This window comes from Rana temporaria, chromosome 1 (assembly GCF_905171775.1).
Source record: "Rana temporaria chromosome 1, aRanTem1.1, whole genome shotgun sequence".
Lineage (NCBI taxonomy): Eukaryota > Metazoa > Chordata > Amphibia > Anura > Ranidae > Rana > Rana temporaria.
The window spans coordinates 463,926,322-463,954,171 of record NC_053489.1 but is presented as its reverse complement, the minus strand read 5'-3'; positions in this window follow the sequence as shown (position 1 = coordinate 463,954,171).

The following is a 27,850-nucleotide window of genomic DNA, read 5'->3' as shown; positions in this document are numbered from 1 at the left end:
ACATTATAGATCAGTTGATATTGATAGATCCCCACAGGGGCCAGGACAAAATAAGATACATGTGAAAAGATAAGCCTAGAGAGTATTAGATTTTTCTTAAAAATATGGCAGCGAAGGAAACACAATCTAACAACCATCCATAGCCAAGCATTATAAAAAATATTAATATTTATCACTTGTGTTATATAGTCACTCTATAATTGTTTTATAGTTCTGAGCAGTGAAAAGCCTTGTAAACTTGCATGTGAACCCATAAAAGGCTGACAACTGACATCAGGAGACTTATGAGAAACAAGTAAGCTGAGAAAATATCAGTCATTTTCTAGTTTGTCAGGTACTATAAGGTTCATTCTGATAAATAAAAAGAGATTTTCTCATATAATAAATCCTGCGGGTGATTGCTATATTTACAAATTTGTTATTTCGTGCCTCTTTTAAAGATGAATGCAGAAGTATTTTACTTATTTTTTGTATACATTACTTTGTTTATCCTGCACAGATAACATAAACTATTATGTGTTCCATATCGGGTAACCTGTTTAGTATCATTGGGCGAAAAGGGGAAAAACACTTTCTTCTATATTTTTCTATACATAAAAGTTCTACGAACTTATTGAACAGTCTCTAGGTGAGAACAATTACTACATCCTGATTATGCATTTAAAAGTCTTGCACAACAAGTTTAATTCCTAATAAAACCTTAACTATTGAACTATTATTCAACTATTAACTATTATTATGGAGGTTAAGAAAAAACTTGTCATGACAGACCCAGGCTACAATTGCTGATCTTCAGAAAATTAAATTATAGTTGCCTGGCTTTCATACAGACTCTCCAAATACATATCTGAAACAAATATATAAATTGGAAGTCTGATTCCATTTGCGCAATGCTTCTTCTGGGTCAGTAACACAGGATGTATTGAAAATGGAGGATCAACATAACAATCAGGCAACTGGCGATTTCAAAAGAAAGCCATCAATGACAGTCTACTTGTTTTCTTAAGAGCAACATTATATAATTGTACAGCAGACTGTAACAAGACATAAATCACAACATACTGTAGTTTTAAGTCACTATAAGCCTTGCTTTCATCTTATTGATTTGTAAGTCTTAGTAACAGAGGATTTTAGAGGCACTGGGCTTTGTGGGAGTTGTAAATATGCAACATGCAGTTTAGTGCATATTTTCTGGCATGTAGGGGGGACGAGCGAACGCTTTGGGGTAGGGGAGCTCCCCCCAAATCACCTTGTCCCCATGTTGATAGGGACAAGGGCCTCTTCCCCACAACCCTTGGCCGTGGTTGTGGGGGTCCGTAGGTGGTGAGCTTATCAGAATATGCAAGCACCGGCGTCCCAAGGGGGGGGCAGAGGGGGCCCTGCCCCCCCCAACATTATGCTGTGCCCCACCATTTTTTTGTATTTTGCTCGGGCCACCGCTGGAGTAACACAGTCTCTCCTGAGAGGGAGAGAGTCCCCAGTCAGCTCTGCAGGGATTCCTCCTCCTCCTTCTGCTCGCTGACACTGCATAATGCGAGCGCTCACACAACCACAGCCGCCCGATCTGCTCCTTCCCCTGCATCCTCATTGGCACAGAGAAGCGCAAGATGCAGAAAGGACTCCACGAGCACTGTGGGGGGGGGGGGGCGCAAGCCTTCATCTCAGTCACTGAAAAGTTACGTTAGGACACGAGAACCAGCCTGTAAAGTCTGAGAGTGGTGACTGCAAGCTGAGCCGAGTGTCAGTCTATGACACTCTTTCACAGCCCAGCGAGTCCAGCCACACCCCCTCACTCTCCTCACATACGAGCAGGGAGGAATACAGCTCATCCTTGTCCTTTCAGTCCCGCCCACACTATCCTGGCGTGCTGTATCTGAAGAGAGGGGATGTGTGGGCGGGAAATATGAAAATCAGCAGCATTCCTGGCTGTGTGTGAGTGATGCCTGAGATTCTAGCCTGGACCGTGGGTAAGTGTGTGCACTGCAGACTGCAGTACACTGTAATCACTGAACTTCATTATCTCCATCCCTTCTCTCCCCCATCTGAAACTTGCATGATTCCCCCATCAACACAGACAGTGGTGACAGGGGAATATCCCTCCTGCCCAGCAATTGTATTCTCCCGACAAACAGTGATTATCACTAAGGGGAAAGGTTGTTGCGCTAAAATAAAAAATCTAAGCAATAAAATTGAGGAAAATTAATTATGAAGCCAGTAACCCAAATCAATGAGGGACTAGAGAGAGGATAAATTCAGTCCTGCTGCGTCCACAAAAATAAAGTTCATATAGGAGTAAACAAATGTTGAGGAGCAAATTAAAACACCTTGAACCAGTAAGAATTGGAGGCTTACCAAATGGCAAGCAATGTGTGCTTGCGGCTGCAAACCCCAGCCAGGGCCTTCAAGGTGATCCTCGCAGGGGGAGGTGGAAAGAGAAGAGGATTCTTGAAGTCTCCACCGAAAACCAGATTAGTGAGCCGTATCACAGGAAGAAAACATTCAATGGTGAAGTATGTTTGATCAGCACACACATAGGTAAAAAGTGACTTTGAGAACCACCATCACCAGCACCCTATAAGTAGGAGGCTTACCAGAACATGTATGAACATGAGCAAGTGGCTAAAACCCCAGCCTGGGCCTTTAAACTCCTGGGCTTATATAAAAGCCTATGTAGCAGAAAGCAGAATATCAGCATGGAAAAGAAGCTTGTTTGAGGTATGGAGATGGGAGGATTGTTTGCTCTTTATCTGCTGTGACACTGTTTCCATGCATCCATTGTCTAAAACTGTGTGCCTGGACTTGTTCCTCCAATGCAGACAGTCTCCAACCTGTCCGTTCAGCTTAGCATACCTCTCACACTGAGCTCTCCCTTCTCCCTTCTCTCACTAGTAGCTATACAGCAACCACTAGTGATAATCATAAGAGAATCTGCTCATTAATGGTTCAAATCTCAGCGATTTCCTGCTGAACCAGCTGAGATTTAAACTGTCTAAAGCTGGTCTTAGCTCTTAGGCAGCCCAGACATTATTGATCAATGTATGAAAAAAAGTGATCAATGATTGATCACTTTTTTCATTCAACTATTAGGTTGAATAAAAAAAAAAAAGAAATGATCCAATTCCCCCATCTAAACATTATAGGTGGATGGGGGAATCCTCCCAGTGTGGACCAGTGCTGGAACAACCAGAGTTGCTGTCCTGTCCCAGCTATTCACAGCGCTGGTCTCTGTCTCCATGGCAGCGGCAGCAGCACATTGGAACCCAGAGCTGGTTACTTTATGGGGCTGATGTACAGGAGGGCCAGCACAATTTGTTGTTAGAGATGGGCTGGGCATGTTCAAAATTCCACATGCCAGAGCCTGCCAGGAAGCCCACACTGCACAGCGCTAATCGCAGTCAGTGAGAGATTTCCCAGTCCACAGCTGCACAGATCAGGAAATGTCCCACTGGCTGTGATTAGGCTGTGATTAGCACTGTGAAGTGTCGGCTTCCTGGCGGGAACGGGTATGTGGGATTTTAAACACACACAAGCCCATCTCTATTGGTTGTAGACAGTTGAGCTCCCTGTAGGTTGCTTAGCAGCAGTGGAGCCTTCTCTGACATGCTGATTGTGATGCAATCCAGGTGATGCTCCTAGTCAAATCCTAGTGTTAAATATCAGTGATTTTATTGATCAAAGCCCACACTTTACAGGCATAGAGCCCACATGGCTGCTGAACATACGTTGATTATATATATATGTAGTTGTACTCTTGATGCTAATAAATACTGTGTTTATTAAATCTGACTGGGCGCATCACCTGGATCACATCCTGATCAGCATGTCAGAGAAGATTATACAGCATTGTTGCTGCTAGGTGACCAGCTGGGGGCTCAGCTCTCTATAACCAATAGTGCCAGCCTTCCCCTGCATGCACCCTTAATGTCACCAGCACTAGGTCCTAATAGACTGCCACCGCTGCCAAGGAGACAGATGCCAGACCAGCGCTGTCAATAGCAGGGACAGGACAAATGGGGAACCCCACAGTGGCAGAACACCAGGGCCCAGTGGCAAGATAACCTTTGCAACCCTGATAGTTCTCCCACTACTTTGGACCCTTATATTTTCTTGGTTTGCTGGTGACATATATCTCTTGTTTTCTGCCACCCTGGAGAGAGCTCACTGCAGAACATGTGAAAGAGGGATTGTAGTAAAGGGCCCCAGGATATATATATATATATATATATATATATATATATATATATATATATATATTATAGATGGTCCCCCTACTTTTGTCCCTGTCCCCCCATGTGCCCCCTCTAAATATGAAAGCTGGAGATGCCACTGTCTGGAAGCCCCTGCTATGGGAATGAGTATGGGGTAAAAATGTTGACAAGTCCTTTATTTAAATCCAGCAGCAAACACAATGAACGCTGACCTGAAAAAAAAACAAAAAACAAGGTCTGAACCCGACATTGGCTCCTGCCATCTGACATCTCTGCCACCTCCCGCTAAATAAACTAAGGGTCGGTTTTAAAATAAACTAAGTTTATTTAGCTGCTGGAGGTCGCAGAGATGTCAGATGGAACTAGCGTCGGGTACAGAACTCTTTTTTTTTAGGTCGACGGCGGTGTTTATTGTGATTGGCATTGGATTAACTTACCCCATACTTATTTAAATGGGGGGGGGGGTGGATCTGGGGGGCTTCCAGATTCCAATAAGTGCCCTGCCCTGGGTTGTGGGGAAGAGATCCTTGTCCCCATTAACATGGGGACAAGTTGCTTTGTGGGGTGGCACACCCTACCCCAAAGCACCCCCTCATGTTGAGGACATGCGGCTTCATGTGGTTCAGGAGGGGGCGGCACTAGCTCATCCCCCCACATTAAAGCGGAGTTCCACCCAAAAATTGAACTTCCGCTTATCCCACTCCTCACCCCCTTACATGCCACATTTGGCATGTAATTTCTTTTGGGGGGGAGTGGGGGCTTCAGGAGAAGATGACTTCCTGTCCCACTTCCTCCTTCTGCCGAGGGGCTGCAAAGGCGATTAAGCTTAATCGCCTTTTGGCAGCCCCTCCCTGTAGGCTATCGCCTAGGACACGTGACAGGTCCTAGGCGATCGCCTGTCCAATCAAACAGCGCAGCGCCGGGCCGTGCCGCGGGCACATGCGCAGTGCCGCTCGCGCATGCGCAGTGGGTACCCGGCCGTGAAGTCGAAAGCTGTCACGGCCGGGTGCCCACAGTGACAATGAAGACACCGGCCGGGGAGGGGGGGAGAGGAGCCGAGCCCTGGCCGGTGCATCGCTGGAACGCTGGAGCAGGTAAGTGTCTGTTTATTAAAAGCCAGCAGCTACACTTTTTGTAGCTGCTGACTTTTAATAAACATAAATATTGGCTGGAACTCCCCTTTAACCCCTGGGTATGATCTTCCTAAGCTCTGAGCTCCCTGAATCTTCTCTATCCCTACTTGTGCCATATCATTTTCTTGTTTCACCCATTGGTTGGGCACTGTTAAAATAATTCACACGTGTGCTAGAATTACATTATCTTGACAATGAGACTAAACTGTACTGCTAATGCTTTGCAGTCAGTGTTCAGAATAAAAAAAGAGTGTACTAGTTGAATAAATATAGTGTTTGCCAGAAGAGATTTATAAAGCCTCCTCTTCCAAAATACCATACCACCCCATACCAATTTTTACTGAGGTTTACATTTTGAAACTTAAAAGTATTTTCATCTTGTGTAAGAAAATTGAACAGTTTAAAAAGAACACTGCAAGGAGTAGGAAACTCTCAACACTGATTTGTGTCCAGACTTACTTGCAAATAAAATGACAATGGCAAACATAAAATACAGTGTAACATTAATCTGAACACCGATAGACAAAGAGAGGTTACTTTTTCTAATTTCTCAACTTTTGCATGTCCAAGTATTAATTTACCACCGAGCCTGTAAGAAAAAGCAATAAAGCAAAAAACTGCTGACATCGCATATATTTTGTTTTTTTTATAATCCATTCTAGTGCTGCAAGGAGTATTCCAGAGACTCATATGCAAACACTAGAATTCTAATATTTTGGTATTTCCATAGCCTTAGGCATTACCCTAGCCCATACTGTACATACTATTGTCTTAGCAATCTGACCAAATGATGTAACATTAGGCATTGAATTTAAAATTATGGCAAGGGTGTGTCTGTCCTCCACTATGCTATACTGAGGCATTTTAAGGCTTCATGTACATTGGCCACCCTTAAAGGTAACTCTCCTGGCAGCAGAAAAATGCTAAACAATGCAAAAAAAAATAAACATTTATAGTAATAAGGAGTCAGCACTCTTCCAGAGGTTGCTAGGGGTTCCTTGAAAAACTAGCAATTTCTGCCTGTCAGGTAAGTTTCCACTGACACCATTGATCTTTTTAGCTATCTGTATAATTTTTCCCAATAACCGCAAGTGTGAGGAGCATTCTTTCCATTGATCATCACACTAATATATCATGAGTTGTAGATATATAAGTGGATTCAGAGAGAGTTAGGCCGGCGTATCAGTAGATACGCCGACCTAACTCGGAATCTGCGCCGCCCTAAGTTTAAGTGTATTCTCAAACTGAGATACACTTAAACCTATCTAAGATACGACGGCTTGCGCCATCGTATCTTAGGGTGCAATATTTAGGCTGGCCGGTAGGTGGCGCTTCCATTGCGTTTGGCGTAGAATATGTAAATCACTAGATACGCCTATTCACGAACGTACGTGCGCCCGTCGCAGTAAAGATACGCCGTTTACGTAAGGCATTTTCAGGCGTAAAGTTATTCCATCAAATAGCTGGACTAGTAATGTTAAGTATGGGCGTCGTTCCCACGTCTAAATTTGAAAATGTTATGCCGTTTGCGTAAGTCGTCCGTGAATAGGGCTGGACGTAATTTACGTCCACGTCGAAACCAATACGTCCTTGCGGCGTTCTTTGCCGCAATGCACACTGGGATATGTACACGGACGGCGCATGCGCCGTTCGTAAAAAACGTCAATCACGTCAGGTCACCCCCCATTGACATAAAACATGCCCCCTCAGCCTAATTTGAATTACGCCGGCCCCATTTACGCTACGCCGCCGTAACTTAGCAGGCAAGTACTTTGTGAATACAGTACTTGCCTAGCTAACTTACGGCGGCGTAGTGTAAATACGATACGCTATGCCACCGCAAAGATGCGGCAATGTACCTGAATCCAGCTAATAGTAATTTTTAGCAGGGGTTACTTGACACCAGAAAGTTACATTAAGGGTGTTAAAAAGGGTTCAGAAAGTCTACTCTACATGCTCCAAAGTGAAGGCAGGAAACAATTATTCCCAAATTGTATTTCTTTACATTGGATGTAGGGTGACCACATTTTTAAACTACCATTCAGGGACACCCCCCTCTTCCCAAAAATCAGCTTGTGCTGTAACGAATCACAGCACAGTGATTGGTTAAAGAGGTGGGATTTATGATTTCTCCAATCACAAGCAGGGGGCAGGGATTGTGCTCCTCCAGGCATTCCCGGCCAGGACAAGTGCTGTCAGCAGGGCCGCCTTAATGAGAGGGCACACCTGGGCACTGTCCAGGGGCTCCAGCTGCATGGGGGGCCCCCTGCACTTTCCCCAATGAAGCTGGTCCTTGAGCCCATGATGGCACTAATGCCGCGTACACACGGTCGTTTTTCGGCATGAAAAAAATGACATTTTTCAGCATGTCCAAAAAACGAAGTTTTTCCAACTTCATCATTAAAAACGATGTTGCCCACACATCATCGTTTTTGAAAAATGATGAACAAAGCGCGATGACGTACAACACGTACGACAGCACTCTGAAGGGGAATTTCTATTCGCCTTTGGGCTGCTTTTAGCCGATTCCGTGTTTGTAAAAGACGATTCGCGCTTTTTTGTCTGTTACAGTGTGATGAATGTGCTTACTCCATTATGAATGGTAGTTTTGCCAGAACGAGCGCTCCCGTCTCATAATTCGCTTCTGGGCATGCGCGGGTTAAAAACGTTGTTTTAGCCCACACACGACCATTTTTTACAAACCGAAAAACGACATTTTAAAAAACGACATTAAAAACATTTCAGAAGCCGAAAAACGATGTGAAGCCCACACACGATGATTTTAAATTACGTTTTTAAAAATGTCATTTTTTTTTCATGCCGAAAAACGACCGTGTGTACGCGGCATGAGAGTGAGAGAAACACAGGGGAGGCAGTCTGCCTCCTACCTACTTGATGTCTGTTTACCTGCACTGTCATCATTGTAGGGGCCCCAGAGCATTACTTTGCCAGGGACCCATGATGCTATTAAGATGGCCCTGGCTGTCAGTGAGTAAAGCAGTGACGTGGCAGCCTTTTTTGGGGGCATCAGATTGGCCTGGGGGTGGCAGTGTCAGTTTCATTCCGGGACACTGTATTGTCCTGGAATGAAGGTGCCTGGGACAGACCTGCAAAATGCGGGACTGTCCCGGGCAATCCGGGACACGTGGTCACCCTAACTGGATGGATTGTGTAACGGCAATCCAAGGAAGCAAGGGGGTTAACGTCATTTAGGATATTCCATTCCCGAATCCAAGGCAGCTATCGACACTGCAGTCAGGCGAACGAGACCCATAAAAATAATTCTCCCTCAATAACGAGACAACGAGGTTTAAGCAGGAATGACAATCTTTATTGAAAAACTACAAGTTTTATACACCAAAAGAGGAGGTTCTTACATTCTCCTCATTTTACTCTGAAAATACACCTTTGACCAGACCTAATTTACATGAGCTAATGAACTAATCCCCCTTACAGCAGCTGATGACTCAGAGACCTGACCTTTGGGCTAGACTTGGCATCTGTGTCAGAAGACACAATCAACATTATCACAAATACACCTTCACACAATTTCAGGGTTAATTACCACAAGCCACAATGAAAAGATCTTTAGAAGTTAGTCTGGATTCATTAACATTACACAGGCAGACAGGTGGTCGAAGTTGAACATATCAGCCTCTTTCCATTAACCTGTTGAGTTCAGAATCAACAAACAGTAAATAGTTATTTACAGATATCCTGGAATATATTGTGGATAAATATCACTGTCTCATTTTAGGTAGTCCAAGATATAATTTCTCAGTCACCCTATGCCCCTATTAGAGACACAGGGTGATTTAGACATAAGAGGTCCATGGGGAGCTGAAGCAAGGGTATCTCATACTTTCTAAGGAATTCTGGGTTCCACAGGCCCTCCCCTTACAGATTGTCTTCACATGCACTAATAGGAAGAAGCAGGGTTAGATGAGTTAACACTGCACCAGCCCTAGGCAGATGAAAGTGACTTTTTTATGGATCTGACAAATGGAAAAAGAAAATATTTAAAAAAGGAAAAATGCACTACAAGTCACAGCACACTACACTACACTACACACTACGCTTAGCTATAATTAAGCACTAATTTATAGTGCGAAACCCATCAGCTGTTTTACTCCTGTGTTGTGTGCTGTGACTTGTAGTGCATTTTTCCTTTTTTAAATAAAGACAACCATCAAGGTTTTTTGGAGTGCGGCTGTCCATATTTTCTTTTTCCATTTGTTGCTTTGTGCATTGCCAGCACCCTTGATTTCCTGAGACCATACTGATCATCCTAACACAATCCACCTGGAGCGGTAACTTTCTTTCTTTCATTGTATGTATGTATGCGAGTGAGTGATATAGTGGTTGGTGACAAGTTCCTTTTTCAGGTGCCGCTATTTTTGTAGATATGACGGTAAATTCAAACTCATATTATCAATTATAATTCCTACTGTTCAGTCCCAGTGGAGATTCAATTGCATTATACATCCCCTTTGTGGCCAAAACAGAACTTTTTTTTGCTAGTTAAGAAACATATTTTTTGATATTGCACTGTAAAACCCTGGGAGTGTTATCAGAAATGCCATCCAAAAATCAATATAGTATTAAAATTAGTTGGATGAGCATACAATACGTTGTAAGCATATATAGTCATTTATTTCCTGAAGCTACTTGTTTATGAATGCAACACCATTTTCTTTATGAAAATCGAGAAGATTCAAATATAATGTTAAACTGACATCTTAAAATAATGTAGTGTTTAATGGAAGGGATATTTTTGATTTATTGCACTGATTTTCAATGCAAGCTTGGTATTTATTTCTGGTTAATGTTGACTTCAATTTAATTGAAGTCACAGAAATTATGACGTGTACACACGATCGGTTCGTCTGATGAAAACGGTCTGATGGACCGTTTTCATCAGACGAACCGATCGTGTGTGGGCCCCATCGTTTTTTTATCCATCGGTGAAAAAAATAGGAACTTGTTTTAAAATTATCCGTTGGTTAAAAAAACGATAGAAAAAAACGATCGTCTGTGGGTACGTCCATCAGTTAAAAATCCATGCATGCTCAGAATCAAGTCGACGCATGCTCGGAAGCATTGAACTTCATTTTTCTCAGCACGTCGTTGTGTTTTACGTCACCGCGTTCTGAAACTATCGTTTTTTTTAACCGATGATGTGTAGGCACGACTGGTGAAAGTCAGCTTCATCGGATATCTGATGAAACAATTCCATCAGACCGTTTTCATCGGATTAACCGATCATGTGTACAGGGCATTTGGGTTTTCTGTGTTTACTTCTATGATACCAATAGCCACTGGCTAATTGTTTCTGCTATTTTGAATATCATAATTAATTTGAATCTAAAGATATCAATATTTTGTGATTACTGTGGTGTATACATTATAATTCTTTGCAAATTGTTTTCCAATATTATCATAATACAGCTATTATATAATAATTAGCATCCAAAACATAAAAAGGTATGATATCAGTCATACACTGTTACAAAATAGAACTTGTTTGTGGCTTACTTATCTGAATATGCAAGTACAATAGTCTCTCCGCCTCAATAAAAAACTATTTTGACAAAATATGAATGGTGTCCATCCGATCTTTTAAATTTCTTAATTATTTAGAGGGTGTTTTGTGTTTGTGTGTATGTGCATGTGCACCTGTGTGTGTGGGGGAGGGGGTAATGTAAGTTGATTTGTGTACTGTTGCTTTAAATTAAAAAAAATAATAATTATCTTCTGGGATAAAAGAATGATTGATTAGGGCTGTATTTCGGCACACGCAAATCCAGAAGACATTTAAAACCTATTGCATCTCTAACTGCTTAAGGACCGCCGCAAGACTATTTACGTCGGCAGAATGGCACGGCCTGGCACATGGACGTACAGGTACGTCCCCTTTAAGATGCCCAGCCGTGGGTCAAGAGAGCGCTGCTGGCGGCACGCTCGCAACCCGGTCCTGTCTTCTGTGACCGCGCCCGCCGGACCCGCAGACCCGATCACCGCCGGTGTCCTGCGATCGGGTCACAGAGAGGAAGAACGGGGAGAGGTGAGTGTAAACAAACCTTCCTAGTGTGGCTGTCAGTGATCGTCTGTTCCCTGTGTTAGGGAACGACGATCAGTGATGTCACAGCCACGCCCCCTACAGTAATAACACTCCCTTACAACACACTTATCCCCTACAGCGCCCCCTCCTGGTTAACATCTTCATTGCCACTGTCATTTTCACAGTAATCAGTGCATTTTTATAGCACTTTTCGCTGTGAAAATGCCAATGGTCCCAAAAATCAATCAATCTAAAGTGTCCGATGTGTCCGCCATAATGTCGCAGTCGCGAAAAAAATAGCTGATCGCCGCCATTAGTAGTAAAAAAATAATAATAATAAAAATGCCATAAAACTATCCCCTATTTTGTAAACGCTATAAATTTTGTGCAAACCAATCAATTAATGCCTATTGCAATTTTTTTACCAAAAATATGTAGAAGAATACGTATTGGCCTAAACTGAGGAAAAAAAAATTTTTTGTATATATTTTTTGGGGATATTTATTATAGCAAAAAGTAAAAAATATTGCATTTTTTTTAAATGGTCGCTCTATTTTTGTTTATAGCACAAAAATTTTAAACCGCAGAGGTGATCAAATACCACCAAAAGAAAGCTGTATTTGAGGGAAAAAAGGACGCCAATTTTGTTTGGGAGCCATGTCGCACGACCGCGCAATTGTCAGTTAAAGCGACGCAGTGCCGAATCGCAAAAAGGGGCCGGGTCCTTTACCTCCATATTGGTCCGGGTCCTAAGTGGTTAAAAACAAAAAAAGAAAAACATTACAACACCATTGCATTTTCCTGCCTAACTAATGAATATGACCCCTGTCTAGGGATGAGCTTCGAGAACATTGCCTGTTCGCCTTTTCGGCGAACAACGAACAATTAGGAGTCTTCGCGGCAAATTCAAAAAGCTGCGGAACACCCTGTTAAAGTCTATGGGAGAAATCTAAAGTGCTAATTTTAAAGGCTAATGCTATTTTTTGTCCTAAAAAGTGTTTGGGGACCTGGGTCCTGTCCCAGGGGACATGTATCAATGCAAAAAAAAAAGTTTTAAAAAGGAATTTTTTCTACGGTGTGTGTTTTTTCAAACTATTTACACTTAACGTGCTCGGATAAGGGGTCTGGTGTGAATTTTTGGGAGAACTCCACGCCATTTTTTTTTTCAATTTGGGGTGGAGTTCCCCTTAAAATCCACAACAGACCTGAAGGGTCTGGAATGGATATTTGGGGGGAACCCCATGTCATTTTTTTTTTAAATTGACGGCAGGGTTCCCCTTAATATCCATTCCAGACCTGAAGGGCCTGGTAATGGAATTTGGGGGGACCCCCACGCTATTTTTTTTTTTTTATGAATGAATTCTCTCTGAATTGCCAGAGCCGACAATTCATTATAGCCACAAGTCCGGTTTTAAAATACTTTTTTCCTTTCAGAAATGACACTTAGTGCAGGGACAGTTCTATGTACGGGAAACATGCACTATTTAACATGCTAACTTTACACCCCCCTAGGTATGAAATTTAAAGTGATATTTCACTTTTATTGTTTCACTTTTAGCATTATTAAATTCACTGCTCCCGAAAAAACATTTGTTTTTAAAACTTTTTTTGCATTGATACATGTCCCCTGGGACAGGACCCAGGTTCCCAAACACTTTTTAGGACAATAACTTGCATATTAGCCTTTAAAATTATCACTTTAGATTTCAAATGTTCGAGTCCCATAGACTTTAATAGGGTTCTAATGTTCACACGAACATTTGGTGTGTTCGCAAGTTCTGGTGTGAACCGAACAGGGGGTGTTCGGCGCATCCCTACCCCTGTCCCATACATTTTGAGGCTAACCTAGTCCATGTGTTCTTATTTTTTCCTCCTCGTAGGACCTAACAAGATGTGTAAGCAGCTCATTTGAACCTTGATGCAATAAACTTGTGGCCAACCGCCTGTTGCTCCCCAGGTAAAGACCCTGCTTCTTGGACCCTGAAATAAAGCTCTTTATTTGGGTATTGTGGCTGGCATTTAGAATTGCTGTCTTGCTAAATGCAGGTCTTCTCCCAAGGGTGACACCCTGGTTGTGCAGCTTTCTGGCATGTAGCAGCATTTTGCCTAATTCTAATGCCTTTTATGCATCTGATTTATGTATCTGATTTTCCCTGGCTGCTACTTCCCTAGGTCCATGGAGGCTTACGGTGACTTAAAGGGGTTGCAAAGGTTTGTTTTTTATTTTCTAAATAGGTTAATTTAAGCTAGTGCATTGTTGATTCACTTACCTTTTCCTTCAATTTCCCGTCTAAATGTTTTTTTCTTGGTTTTCTTTGTCTGAATTTCTCACTGTGGAAAAACAGAGAGAGCAACCGCGCTAATATATTAAACAATAGACAAACCAATGCTACTGAAATGATGCTCATATGTGATTGAGTGAAGCTGCACCTTACTGCATACATAAAACAGTGATAACGTAAAAGAAAAAAAACAAGATGCGCTACACTTAAGTGAAGTGAAAAATTATCGTCCAAAAACAAATAAAACTAATAAATATCCATAAATAGTAGAATTGTGCATATGGAAAAAGAAAATGTCCAAAGTCCTTTGAAGACAGAAGATCCTTTCACCAGTGAATGAAAAAAGAAAAAGTCCAAATTAATTAACATAAATAGACGTGATAATCCAATAGAGAAGATCCTCCACCAAACGAGTAATGAATCTGCTTACCAGATTCCCAGTGGTCTCTTAGTTAAAAGAGGACCCCAGGTAGCGTGTGGTTTAATAATGTAGAGGATATAGAGTCTGTATAGGCATATCCAGAAGTCGATCACTGTAACACTCCCGTAGTGGAAAACTCGGTAACCGTACCACATGAAAGACACATAGGAAGCCGCAATTGTGTAAAACCGTATAAAATATTTATTAAAAATAAAGACAAAAACACACTTACAAAATAGTAGTTTTGAAAGGCTTGTCAAGCTGGAGCTCCGGCCGGAAGCAGACCAGACAACCCATCAATGGTGTGGAATAGGTGCAGTCAATGGGGGGTGATACCGCTGTGAATACACGTTCCGCCCGACCTGGTTTCGCGAAAATTCGCTTCATCTGGGGCACGGGCAGCACACCGGATCACCCCCCTTAAATAACAAAAAGCCATATGTAAGTGTATGAAGTCATCAGCCGCTCGTTCGTGTGCTTGGACCAAACCAAGCCTCATCCTGGTTAGAACCAATAGGCAGTGCGCATGCGCTGACAGGACGGATAGCAAAAATCACCGACACACGGCGATAGCGTAAAAAACACACAATGGCACTATATATAAAACATAATGTTCCCGCAGAGCAAAACGAAGCTACTGCGGGAAACATAAACCATAAAGCCGCCCCTGGGACGCAGTGGGTACTTCCACGTCACGTGTTCTCCTTCGGTCACGTGACGCGTCCTCGGCAACGGGCCGTGACCAACCAGAAGCCCCCTGCGTGTCAGTGAAGGCTAGACCCGAGCATTCTGGGTAAGAATGCGGGTCAAGCCTCGGAATGGATTGCACTGAACGCCAGCACGGGCGTCGATTGGTCAAAAGGTACCAATTATATGGCTCCACTAAACCGAAGCTGGATTAACCCTCTAGGGGTGGAGTAGAGCCGATCAACAAATCGCTGCAGTGCAATCCAATGTCATTAATCATAATAAATGAAAGCTGCATATATAATAATTTAGATTTAAAACAAAAACAACCTCTGTAAAAAATGAAATTAAAAAATAAATATTATCTATATTACTAGGTTAAAAAATTAAGATCTATAACAGGCCAATAATTCAAAAGGCCGAAGCCCAATGTACCACAGTGCATAATGCCGGACCTGTATATAGCATTATCTGTATTAATGGGTTTAAAAATTAAGTCTCTATGACAGGCCAATAGTCAAAAGGCTGAAGCCCAATGTACCACAGTACATGATACCAGACCTGTATAAAGCATTTTAACTGGTTAATGATAAAAAAATGTTGTCTAACATAATCTGTAAGAACAACATTAAAGAAATCTCCAGTGTATGGCCTACACGATTCTTGGTATCTAGAGTAAGTATCTGACATAATCTATAGAAGCAACAAGATGAAACTCAGGGCCTATATACAAAGTCTGTTATAATGACTAACAGATAAAAAGATCCTCATAGATGTTAAGGGCAACAAACCCCATGATTATAAAATGTCTAAAATAGAAAGCATTGTTTTAAAAGCCGTGTTGCCCAGACAACACGTGGTGACATTAAATAAAATGTAAGGGGTAAGTCTAGGAGTTATTAATAAAGGCGTTAATATCTGTGTCGATATTCAGCCCATATGGCGTGTATGTTTTAACTTTATGAATCCACGCCATTTCATGCCTGGATATTTCACGGACAAGGTTACTCCCCCTCCAGTGCGGACGATATTTGTCAATCCCGACAAACAAAGTGTTAGAGGGATCATTATTGTGTTTTAGATCATAATGTCTGGAGACAGAATGTTTGTCGAACCCACTCCTAATTTTAGCAATGTGCTCATTTAACCTAACTGTCAGGCCCCATACTCACGACCAAACATGTCTGCTGAAACTGGTCCGCAGGCCAGTTTCAGCAGACATGTTTGGTCGTGTGTGGGCGCGAGCGGGCCGAATTCCAGCAAACATTTGCCCGCCGGGCCTTTTCCCAGCGGACAAATATTCCTGGACTTGTTTTAAAACAGTCCGCTGGAATCCTGCCCGCTCGGACATGTACGGTCGTCAGTACAGACCTACCGTACATGTCCAGGCGCCCGCCGTCCCTCGCATGCGTCGAATGACTTCGACGCATGCGTGGAAGCATTTTAAAGGCGGGCCGCCCACGTCGCTGCGTCATTGTCGCGGTGACACCGCGTCATCGACGCGGCGACACCGCGGACACGCCCCGCGTATTGTTTACGCGCGGACTTCTGTACGATGGTGTGTACAACCATCGTACAGAAGCCCTCTGGCAGACATGTATGGTGAAAACGGTCCGACGGACCGCTTTCACCATACATGTTTGTCCGTGTGTACCCGGCCTCAGAGCTCGCTTGGTACGGCCAATATATTGCAGACCGCAAGGGCACTGAGTAAGGTATATAACTCCTTTGGTCGAACAAGTTATAAATGGTTCAACCTCAAAAGTTTTATTAGTTGCTGTAGATTGAAAAGAACAGATCTTCCTATTTCGACAGCTATTCAAAGAACACACTTGGCACCGTTTACACTTAAAATAACCGGTTAAATTCTCAAGGAATGTCCTAGTTGCCTTAGGGGGGTCATGTACGCTGGGAGCAACGCGGCTTCCAATCGTAGATGCACTCCTAAACACGACACTGGGTTTCTCCGGAAGCACTGGCGCCAAAACCTGATCAGTTGTCAAAATGTGCTAATGCTTCTGAATGAGCTTCTTGACACTAAAATGTTGGGCTGAGAATGTAGTGATAAAGGGTAAAGAAAACCTCTCATTTTGGGTCCCTTTAACCTTGTCTGCCAGTAGTGATGACCTTTCAGTGTCCCTGGCTCTCTCCAGTGAATGTAATAGAGTAGAGCTGTAATACCCCTTTTCCTCAAATCTCTTAGAGAGAACTGAGGCCTGGTTCTCAAACGTCAGGGGATTGGTACAATTCCGTTTCAAATTGACCCAAGGGTACAGATTTCAACCATGCTGGTAAGTGGCAACTGTCTAAAGGTATATATGAATTGCGATCGGTTGGTTTAAAAAAAATGAATGTAACAAATACACCATTTTCAATGGTGATCTGAAGATCCAAAAAGTGAATGGATTGCTGACTAGATTCAAAATTAAAATTAATGCCCCTAGTGTTCTGATTCAATTGGGTCATAAAAATAAGAAGGTCAGACTCACTACCATCCCAAAGGAGGAGGACGTCATCAATATACCTCGACCAGAGTAAAATCTCTGGTCGACGCTGGCAATCGATGACGTCCTCCTCCCACTTGGCCATGAAAAGATTGGCCAAGCTGGGGGCGTATTTAGCCCCCATGGCCACACCTCTATCTTGTCTGTAAAAGGTGTTATCGAACAGAAAATAATTGTGAGTGGCCGCGTAGGGTCATGATGAAGTCTATTTGAGTTTGTGCAAGGCCAGACTGTCTTGTCAGATACAACAATACAGCCTCAAGTCCTAGATGATGTGGAATGATGGTGTATAAAGAGCTCACATCAGCTGTAACCATCCATACACCTGGCTTGGGAAAAATACTAGCTAGAGTATTGATCACCTGCTTCGTATCTTTGATATACGAGGTCATCACTACTGGCAGACAAGGTTAAAGGGACCCAAAATGAGAGGTTTTCTTTACCCTTTATCACTACATTCTCAGCCCAACATTTTAGTGTCAAGAAGCTCATTCAGAAGCATTGGCACATTTTGACAACTGATCAGGTTTTGGCACCAGTGCTTCCGGAGAAACCCAGTGTCGTGTTTAGGGGTGCATCTACGATTGGAAGCCACGTTGCTCCCAGCGTACATGACCCCCCTAAGGCAACTAGGACATTCCTTGAGAATTTAACCGGTTATTTTAAGTGTAAACGGTGCCAAGTGTGTTCTTTGAATAGCTGTCGAAATAGGAAGATCTGTTCTTTTCAATCTACAGCAACTAATAAAACTTTTGAGGTTGAACCATTTATAACTTGTTCGACCAAAGGAGTTATATACCTTATTCAGTGCCCTTGCGGTCTGTTTTTGTTTTAAATCTAAATTATTATATATGCAGCTTTCATTTATTATGATTAATGACATTGGATTGCACTGCAGCGATTTGTTGATCGGCTCTACTCCACCCCTAGAGGGTTAATCCAGCTTCGGTTTAGTGGAGCCATATAATTGGTACCTTTTGACCAATCGACGCCCGTGCTGGCGTTCAGTGCAATCCATTCCGAGGCTTGACCCGCATTCTTACCCAGAATGCTCGGGTCTAGCCTGCACTGACACGCAGGGGGCTTCTGGTTGGTCACAGCCCTTTGCCGAGGACGCGTCACAGGGGCGGCTTTATGGTTTATGTTTCCCGCAGTAGCTTCGTTTTGCTCTGCGGGAACATTATGTTTTATATATAGTGCCATTGTGTGTTTTTGACGCTATCGCCGTGTGTCGGTGATTTTTGCTATCCATCCTGTCAGCGCGTGCGCACTGCCTATTGGTTCTAACCAGGATGAGGCTTGGTTTGATCCAAGCACACGAACGCGCGGCTGATGACGTCATACACTTTCATATGGCTTTTTGTTATTTAAGGGGGGTGATCCGGTGTGTTGCCCGTGCCCCAGATGAACCGAATTTTCACGAAACCAGGTCGGGCGGAACGTGTATTCACAGCGGTATCACCCCCCATTGACTGCACCGATTCCATACCATTGATGGGTTGTCTGGTCTGCTTCCGGCCGGAGCTCCAGCTTGACAAGCCTTTCAAAACTACTATTTTGTAAGTGTGTTTTTGTCTTTATTTTTAATAAATATTTTATACGGTTTTACACTATTGCGGCTTCCTATGTGTCTTTCATGTGGTACGGTTACCGAGTTTTCCACTACGGGAGTGTTACAGTGATCGACTTCTGGATATGCCTATACAGACTCTATATCCTCTACATTATTAAACCACACGCTACCTGGGGTCCTCTTTTAACTAAGAGACCACTGGGAATCTGGTAAGCAGATTCATTACTCGTTTGGTGGAGGATCTTCTCTATTGGATTATCACGTCTATTTATGTTAATTAATTTGGACTTTTTCTTTTTTCATTCACTGGTGAAAGGATCTTCTGTCTTCAAAGGACTTTGGACATTTTATTTTTCCATATGCACAATTCTACTATTTATGGATATTTATTAGTTTTATTTGTTTTTGGACGATAATTTTTCACTTCACTTAAGTGTAGCGCATCTTGAATTTCTCACTTCCTGTTCCTCCTCAGTAAGGTGTTCAGTAAGGTGTTCAGTAAGCTGTTCTAAACGACTTTCCACCGCTTGGATGATGGTGGAAAGCTTACTGAGGAGAAACAGGAAGTGAGAAATTCAAACAAAGAAAAAAAATTCATTTAGAAGGTAAATCGAAGGAAAAGGTAAGTCTGACAGTAGCTGATAAAGTAAAAAGTAATGTTTTGCATTATAACTAGTTTGATACCTGTTGAAATCGAGCTGTTTTATTCACCTCCGTCACTCCTGAATCATTATTCTCACTGACTTCCTGGTTTGCGGTGCGCATTCATTCTTGCTACATCACGGCCTAATGGGAACTACAGTTGCCATTAGGCTTAGCCTCCATGCCTGTGAGGGATAAGAGAGCATCTTCACGCAGGGCAGTAGTCATAGGGAGGGGGTGAGCACATTCTGCTTTCCACCATGCAAAACGGCTCAGATGCTGGTGGAAAGCAAGAAGAGGAGTGACAGGAAATGGCATTTTCAAACCTGGATTACTGTATTTTGGAGGTCTAAAGGAAAAACGAGGTAAGTGATATTTAAATGCTCTAGCTTACAGCAATCAATTGCTCTAATAAAAAACAAACCTTTAGTTTTCCTTTAAAGGAACCTATTTAAAAAATAAAAGACGAACCTTTACAACCCCTTTAAACATTTCCTGAGTTCCCCAGCAGATAGGAGCAGAATGAAAGCACTTGCCTGGATGTCATGTGGGCTATTTGAATTGTAATGCCGCGTACACACGGTCGTTTTTTGTGATGAAATAAAACAACGTTTTTAAAAATGTCATTTAAAATGATCGTGTGTGGGCTTCACATCGTTTTTTGTCTTCTAAAAAAACGACCAAAAAAAATTCGAACATGCTTCAATTTTTTATGTTGTTTTTCAAAATGTCATGTTTTGTGTCGTAAAAAAATGATCGTGTGTGGGCTAAAACGACGTTTTTAAACATCATTTTAAAGCGGTTCTCCACCCTAAAGTGGAGTCCCGCTGATCGGAACCCTCCCCCCCTCCGGTGTCACATTTGACACCTTTCAGGGGGGTGCAGATACCTGTCTAAAGACAGGTATTTGCACCCACTTCCGGCCCGGGCAAAAGACGGGCATTCCGTCACATCCCGTCGCCCCCCCCGTTGTGTGCTGGGAACACTTGGCTCCCAGCACACAGCGGGAGCCAATCGGCGGGCGCGGCGCGACTCGCGCATGCGCCGTAGGGAACCGGGCAGTGAAGCCGCAGCGCTTCACTTCCTGGTTCCCTCAGCGTGGATGGCGGGGGGAGCAGCAGAGAGACGAGCGATCGCTCGTCCTCTGCTGCGATCGGCGCTGGACTCCAGGACAGGTAAGTGTCCTAATATTAAAAGTCAGCTGCTGCAGTATTTGTAGCTGCTGGCTTTTAATATTATTTTCCCGTGGCACATCCGCTTTAAACCCGCGCATGCTCAGAAGCAAGTTATGAGACGGGAGCTTGAATGGAACAGAGTGGCGTCGTACGTGTTGTACGTAACCGCGCTTTGCTAGAGCATTTGCAGAAAACGATGGTGTGTGGGCAACGTCGTTTTTTTATGATGAAGTTAGAAAAACTTTGTTTTATTTCATCACAAAAAACGACTGTGTGTATGCGGCATAACTCCAGTTTTGGGGGGAAATTGTTGACAATTTCAGTTTTGGAGGAAAATTGTTGACAAGTCCCTTTGGGTGATGTACATTAAATAATACTATTAAACTTACTGCAGGTTCCTGGTCCCTGGTTTGTGCCAGGATGAGCACTTTGTACCAGGATGAGCAGTTGTGCTGGAAGGGGGATTTGGGGGTGGAAAAAGATCTGTTCTGGGAAGGGGGATTAGGGGAAGATGATTTATGCAAGAAGTGGAGAAAAGATTTATGCTGGGTGGAGGAAGATCTGTGCTAGAAGAGCTATTTGGGAGGGGGGTGGGATGTTTGTGCGCAAAGTGGGGGAGAATTTTTTTTCTGGGAGATTTGTTGTACTAGGAAGGAGGAGAGGCCATGTGCTGGAGGGGTTTGGGGCAGGGGGAGTTCGGTGGGAGTGGATTAAAGTACTACAATGGGGCGTTGTGCTGGGACAGAGGATTTGGGGGTGCTTGAAGTGGGGGGATGTTTGTGCTTGAAGTGGGGGAGAGAATTTTTTCTGTGAGATTAAATTTGAGGGGATTTGTTATGCTGGGAAGGGGGATTGGTGGGGGAGAGGCCTTGTGCTGGAGGGGTTTGGAGAGGGAGAATTGATAAGAGTGGGAAAGGATTAGAGTACTAGAATGAGGGCTTGTGCTGGGATAGAGGATTTAGGGGATTCTTGAAGTGGGGAGATTAAATTTGAGGGGATTTGTTGTGCTGGGAAGGGGGGGATTTGTGCTGGAGGGGTTTGGAGAGGGGGAATCGGGTGGGAGAGGATTAGAGTACTAGAATGAGGTCTTGTGCTGGGATAGAGGATTTGGGGGGTTCTTGAAGTGGGGAAGATTTTTTCTAGGAGATTAAATTTGAGGGGATTTGTTGTGCTGGGGGAGGATATGTTCTGTGAGGGGGAACTTTCGTGTTGGGGGGGGGGGGGGTTACATGGAAGAATTTGTTCCACATCCACATATTTCAGGTTATGTGTTCCTCATTCCAAAGTTCAAGAGTTGGGAGGTATGCCCATGAAATCTCTAATGTGGGAAGATGCAGTGTCTGTTTAGTAGCAGTTACCCTTTTTACAAAACAAGCTGAATTTCAAAACAATATATATATATATATATATTTTTTTTTTTTTTTTTTTTTTTACTGCTTTGGGAAACTTTAGTGGCTGAAGTTTACAGTAGAAAGATACATTTTAGTATTTACACATTTTAATTTTAAAGTGTTTCTAAAGGCAGAAAGTTTTCTTACCTTAAAGGCTAAGTTCGCTTTTTTTTCTAAATTCCAGCTCCCCTATTTACCAATATAGAATTCATGTACTTATTTTGAAGAAATAAAAAAGCTTTCTCTTTATCTTACATAGCCCTTACATCAATGTCCAGCTTGCTGTATAAAAACAAGTCTTCATTACTTCCTGGATGGCCCTTGGTTAAGGAGTTGACCAGCTGACCTCATTAGCACCCACCCTGCATCATCTGCTTTCCTGCTCCAGGAGAACACTCCCACCCACCGCTGTAGTTTTTTTTAAAATGCAATCAGTCATCAGCATTCTAACTAAATACACATGCATCACTTTTTTCTACCTTAAGCCTGCCATTGATGGTTTGAATACATGTATGGGCAGGCTGAATGTACTCAAGTCGATTGATCGATCACATGATAAAGAGTCTACATCTTAGGCTCTGTATCGTGATCAGAGATGCGGTGAGTCCGAGTGACACACCGCACCACAGATCGCCACTCTGCACACCCCCGGGGCGGGCATGAGTGACATGATCTGAAGGATGTCATATGATGTCCAGTCAGAACAGGAAAGCCACCACCCAGCATTCAATTTGCTATGCGGTGGTTAACCACTTCCCGCCCGGTCAATAGTAAATTGACGTCCGGGAAGTGGTTGTGTTATCCTGACTGGACGTCTATTGACGTCAAGCAGAATAACATGCCGGCGCGCGCCCGTGTGGGCGCGCAGCGCGGCGATTGGTGATGCGGGGTGTCAGTCTGACACCCTGCGTCTCTGATTTTGGTAAAGAGCCTCTGGCGGAGGCTCTTTACTACGTGATCAGCCGTGTCCAATCACGGCTGATCACAATGTAAACAGGAAGAGCCTTTGATCGGCTCTTCCTCACTCGCGTCTGACAGATGCGAGTAGAGGAGAGCCGATTGGTGGCTCTCCTGATAGGGGGGTTTGTGCTGATTGTTTATCAGTGCAGCCCCCCCTCGGATGCCCACACTGGACTACCAGGGAAGCCGCCAAGACCACCAGGGAAGGGGGCAACATGTGGATGACCAGGTACATCCCCCATGGCCATCCACATGTAAAAAAATTAGCACAATAGATGCCAATCAGTGGGCACTGACTGGCAACATGGGCACTGACTAGCAAAAATGAGTAAATAAACAAGTGATGCCCAGCAATGTCATCAGTGCCACCACTCAGTGTCCATCAGTGCCACCCCTCAGTGCCCAGTGCCCACCCATCAGTGCCATCCATAAGTACCCATCAGTGCCACCCATAAGTACCCATCAGTGCTGCCTATGAGTGCCCATCAGTGCCGCCTATGAGTGCCCATCAGTGCCGCCTATCAGTGCCCATCAGTAAACGCCTATCAGTGCCCTCCAGTGCCACCTCATCGGTGCCTATCAGTTCCACCTCATCGTTGCCCATCAGTGCCGCCATATCAGTGCCCGTAATTGAAGAAGAAAACTTACTTATTTACAAAAAAAAACAGAAAAAAATAAAAACTTTATTTTTTTTCTAAATTTTCGGTCTTTTTTTAGTTGCGCAAAAAATAAAAATCGCAGAGGTGATCAAATACCACCAAAAAAAGCTCTATTTGTGGGAACAAAATTATAAAAAAATTGTTTGGGTAAAGTGCGACAGTGCTGAAAGCTGAAAATTAACTTGGGCAGGAAGGTGCGTAAGTGCCTGGCATTGAAGTGGTTAAAAAAAATTACAACCTTTAGAATCACTTTAAATTACTAGATGGCTTAAGTAACAATTATAGGTGTTTATTTTTCTTACCAAGGTAGACTCCACCTTGAGCCCTTAATTACAGGGGCATATGAATCCATACACCAATATAAAGGGGCCATCTTCATATGTGTGGGATGCATATGTGTTCCATGTAAAACTGTGCAGGCAGAATCAATGACGGACAGATAGCTGCAAAACCCGAATGGATCTCCATGCACATCCTAGAGTGTACATTTGTGCAAAAATCAAGGATCTGAACAAAGACATCCACATGGGTGAAGATGGCCCATTGCTATCACCCAGTCCTCTAGAAGCGATATATAACTGTAAAATGCATCAACAGGTAATGGATTTTGATACACTGACCATCATATAGTGCACTGATTTGTCTATATATTACATGTTATTTTTAAACATATGGGCATAATGTTTTTTTATACAAGGTTGATTATCTATGAGAGGTCTATGATTGGTGTATTTTTGTACAAATACAAAAAAATGTTGTTAATATTAATGTTGTAACGTTGGTACTTTTTCCTCAGGATAACATTTAAAGTCCAGCTTTCATATGTATGGTGGATTGATGTCATAGGCCTAGATTCACAAAGCACTTACGCCGACGTATAACACGTTACGCCAACATAAGTGCCAATATGCACCGGCGTATGTGTGCGGCAGACCCACGAACCAACATGCGTCTAAAAACAGGCTACACCTGCCGACGTAGCTTGCACACGCCGGCGTAGGGTGGGTGCACATATGGGCTGGACGCATGCTCCCATTGATTAACCATTTAAACATGCAAATGAGGGAAATACGCAGATTCACGAACGTGCGTGAGCCCGGCGCATGCTACGCGAGATGCGCGTAAGTTGCACATCCGGCGTAAAGTTATTCCCCATAAATGAGGTGCAACCCGGCAATAGACATGCACAGGTCTGCACCAGGGAACACAAGCCGGCGTATTGTGCGTTGGACGTGTGTCTGGCTGGGCGTACGTGGTGATCCGACGTAGCTTAGGCAGTTGTGCCGGCGTGGTTGTGAGCAGGCACAGGGGGGTGCTGTGTATGCGTCCACGTCACGGTGCATGCGCAGTTTGTGATACGTACCTGTCTGGCGCTCGGCCCATCATTTGCATGGGGTCACGTCCACTTCCACCTACGCCGGCGTGCACCTTTGAAACCTACGCCACTCTGGCGCAGCGTTGGGAGCACTGGCTTGCTGAATGCAATGCTTGCCTCTCCGCGATATGTTGGCGTGGTGTACAGTGTTTGCTCTACGGCGGCGTAATGTGCGCCTTGCTCTCTGTGAATCTGGGCCATAGTCTTGACCTTAGCTCCATATTAAAATAATTGCCCTCCTAAACCTTATTCCTAACCCTAATGCATATAAAAAGATTTTAATTGGCTGGGAGGGTGCTTGGCAAAGCTCACATTGTGCCTTAAAGACATTAATAAATTGTAGGTAAGGAAATAAGTGAGAGTTGAGGAGCTGATACAAAGACTTCAACTCATCAAAAGACATCAAGGCCCCAATTTGCTCAACATTCTGAAGTTTCTTAATATCAAATGTGGTTTATAAGATTGGGTCTTGATAATTACAGAAACTGTGAAAATTTGTGTTCTTCCATAGTTGGGAAATGGAAATGCAAACTCTGTCCCACGAGCTACTCTCCAGAATCTAAAAAGTGATCTCACAGAGCAGGGCTGAGTATGTGGAGACCATAGCCTCTTGTATACTAGATGGGCTAGTGCTTTATAAGAACCATCTACCAGAAGCGTTGCAAGGCAGGTGCGGGGGGTGCAGGCCGCACCCGGGTGACACCCGCCAGAGGGGTGACACCCGTGTGTAGCGGCACCACTATCACCGCCCGCTGCCCTGTGCCTCGCTCACGCCAAGGCTGTGTCCCTCAGCAGAGTGGAGCGAAGCCGCCTCCCCCTCCTCTTTGTTTACATCCACAGAGGAGGAGGAGCCCGTGCTCGAGGGACCCATACTGCACTGAGTATTGCAGTTCTGGGGTCTGTAAGGGGAGGTCTACACTGGGGGGGTGTCTGTGCTACTGGTGGTGTCTGTACTGGGAGGTCTGCAATGGGGGTGTCTGTACTACTGGGGGTGTCTGCACTGGGGGTGTCTGTACTACTGGGGGTGTCTGTACTGGGAGGTCTGCACTGGGGGGTCTGTACTACTGGGGGTGTCTGTACTGGGAGGTCTGCACTGGGGGGTCTGTACTACTGGGGGTGTCTGCACTGGGGGGTGTCTGTTCTACTGGGGGTGTCTGTACTGGGAGGTCTGCACTGGGGGCGTCTGCATTGGGGGTGTCTGTACTACTGGGGGTGTCTGCACTGGGGGGTGTCTGTACTACTGGGGGTGTCTGTACTGGGAGGTCTGCACTGGGGGTGTCTGCACTGGGGGGTGTCTATACTGAGGGGGGTCTTTACTGCTGGGGGTCTGCACAGTATCTGTACTACTATGGGGTCTCTGTACTGATGGGGGTCTGCACTGAGGGGGGTCTGCACTGAGGTGGGGGCATCTGCACTGAGGGGGTGTCTTTTCCTGAGGGGGGAGGTTTATACTGAGGGAGGGGGGTCTATATTGATGGAGGGGGGCCTGTACTCAGTGAATGGGTCTGTACTGAGAGAGGGGGATCATTACCTTGGGGGGGATATCTGTTGTTAGTGGAGGTGGTCTGTACTGAGGGGGGGTGGTCTGTACTATAATTGGTGGGGGGTGACACCATTTTTTTCGCACCGGGTGACACCAACCCTAGTGACGCCACTGCCATCTACTGCCACCTCTAAAGACAGCAAACATCATCAAGAGGGGGGGTTAGCCAGCAATGCACAAAAACAGTTCAGCAGCCAAACAAAAAATATTTGTAGAAATTTGGTACAAGTTTGCTGCTGAACTGAGAGTTTGACCCTGGGTATGCCTCCTTTGTCTTTCATTGTTTTTTGCATGTTTGATAATAGAGCATAAGGGAAGTGGGTCTTTTTTTTTTCTAGTGAAAAATAAAAAACAAAAGTTTAGCCACCAAAAGTAAGCTCTAGAGATCTTGTGAAGAGAAAGCTCTAGAGATCCTGTGAAGAAAAAGCTCTAGAGAGCGTGTGAATAAAATGAAAGGAATCCTAAAGAACTGAGCATTTACTAATGCTTTTGGGCAAATAGATATGATGTGAGATATTGGGGGTCATTTACTAAAGGCAAATCCACTTTGCACTACAAGTGCAAACTACAAGTACACTTGAAATTGCACTGAAAGTGCACTTAAAAGTGCAGTCACTGTAGATCCGAGGGGGACATGCAAGGAAAAAAAAACTGCTTTTTAGCTTGCACATGATTGGGTAATAAAATCAGCAGAGTTTTCACTCATTTCAGATCTACCCCTCAGATTTAGAAGTGCACTTTCAGTGCAATTTCAAGTGCACTTTGCCCTTGAAGTTTGCACTTGTAGTGCAAAGTGGATTTGCCTTTCGTAAATAACCCCCAATTGCTAATCTGTGTAATTTAGTTACATATGGAAGCCTGAAATGGCTGATAACATAAAAAGCCAGTTTAAGTTTTTTAAAGTATTTTGAGGTGACTTTAGATTAAAACTACGATTCTATAAATAAGCATGGGTTAGCGGATAGTAAACCTGAGGTAATTTTCAGTAGAATATCTACACAAAACAAATTCCCTGTTGCACAATTATATACAAACAATGCATACAGCCTTTATGGAATTCTGCTGCAAAATAATTACAAGGCTAACATGTTACTTTATTTTACACACCAGTGTAAACAAACAAAAAAAGATTCTTTTTTTTAATGTTTGCTTAAAAGTATATGTGAAAATAATAGCTATCCATTGAGCCAACACCTTTAGAGATCTGAATGAAGATTATTTATTTAAAAACATACT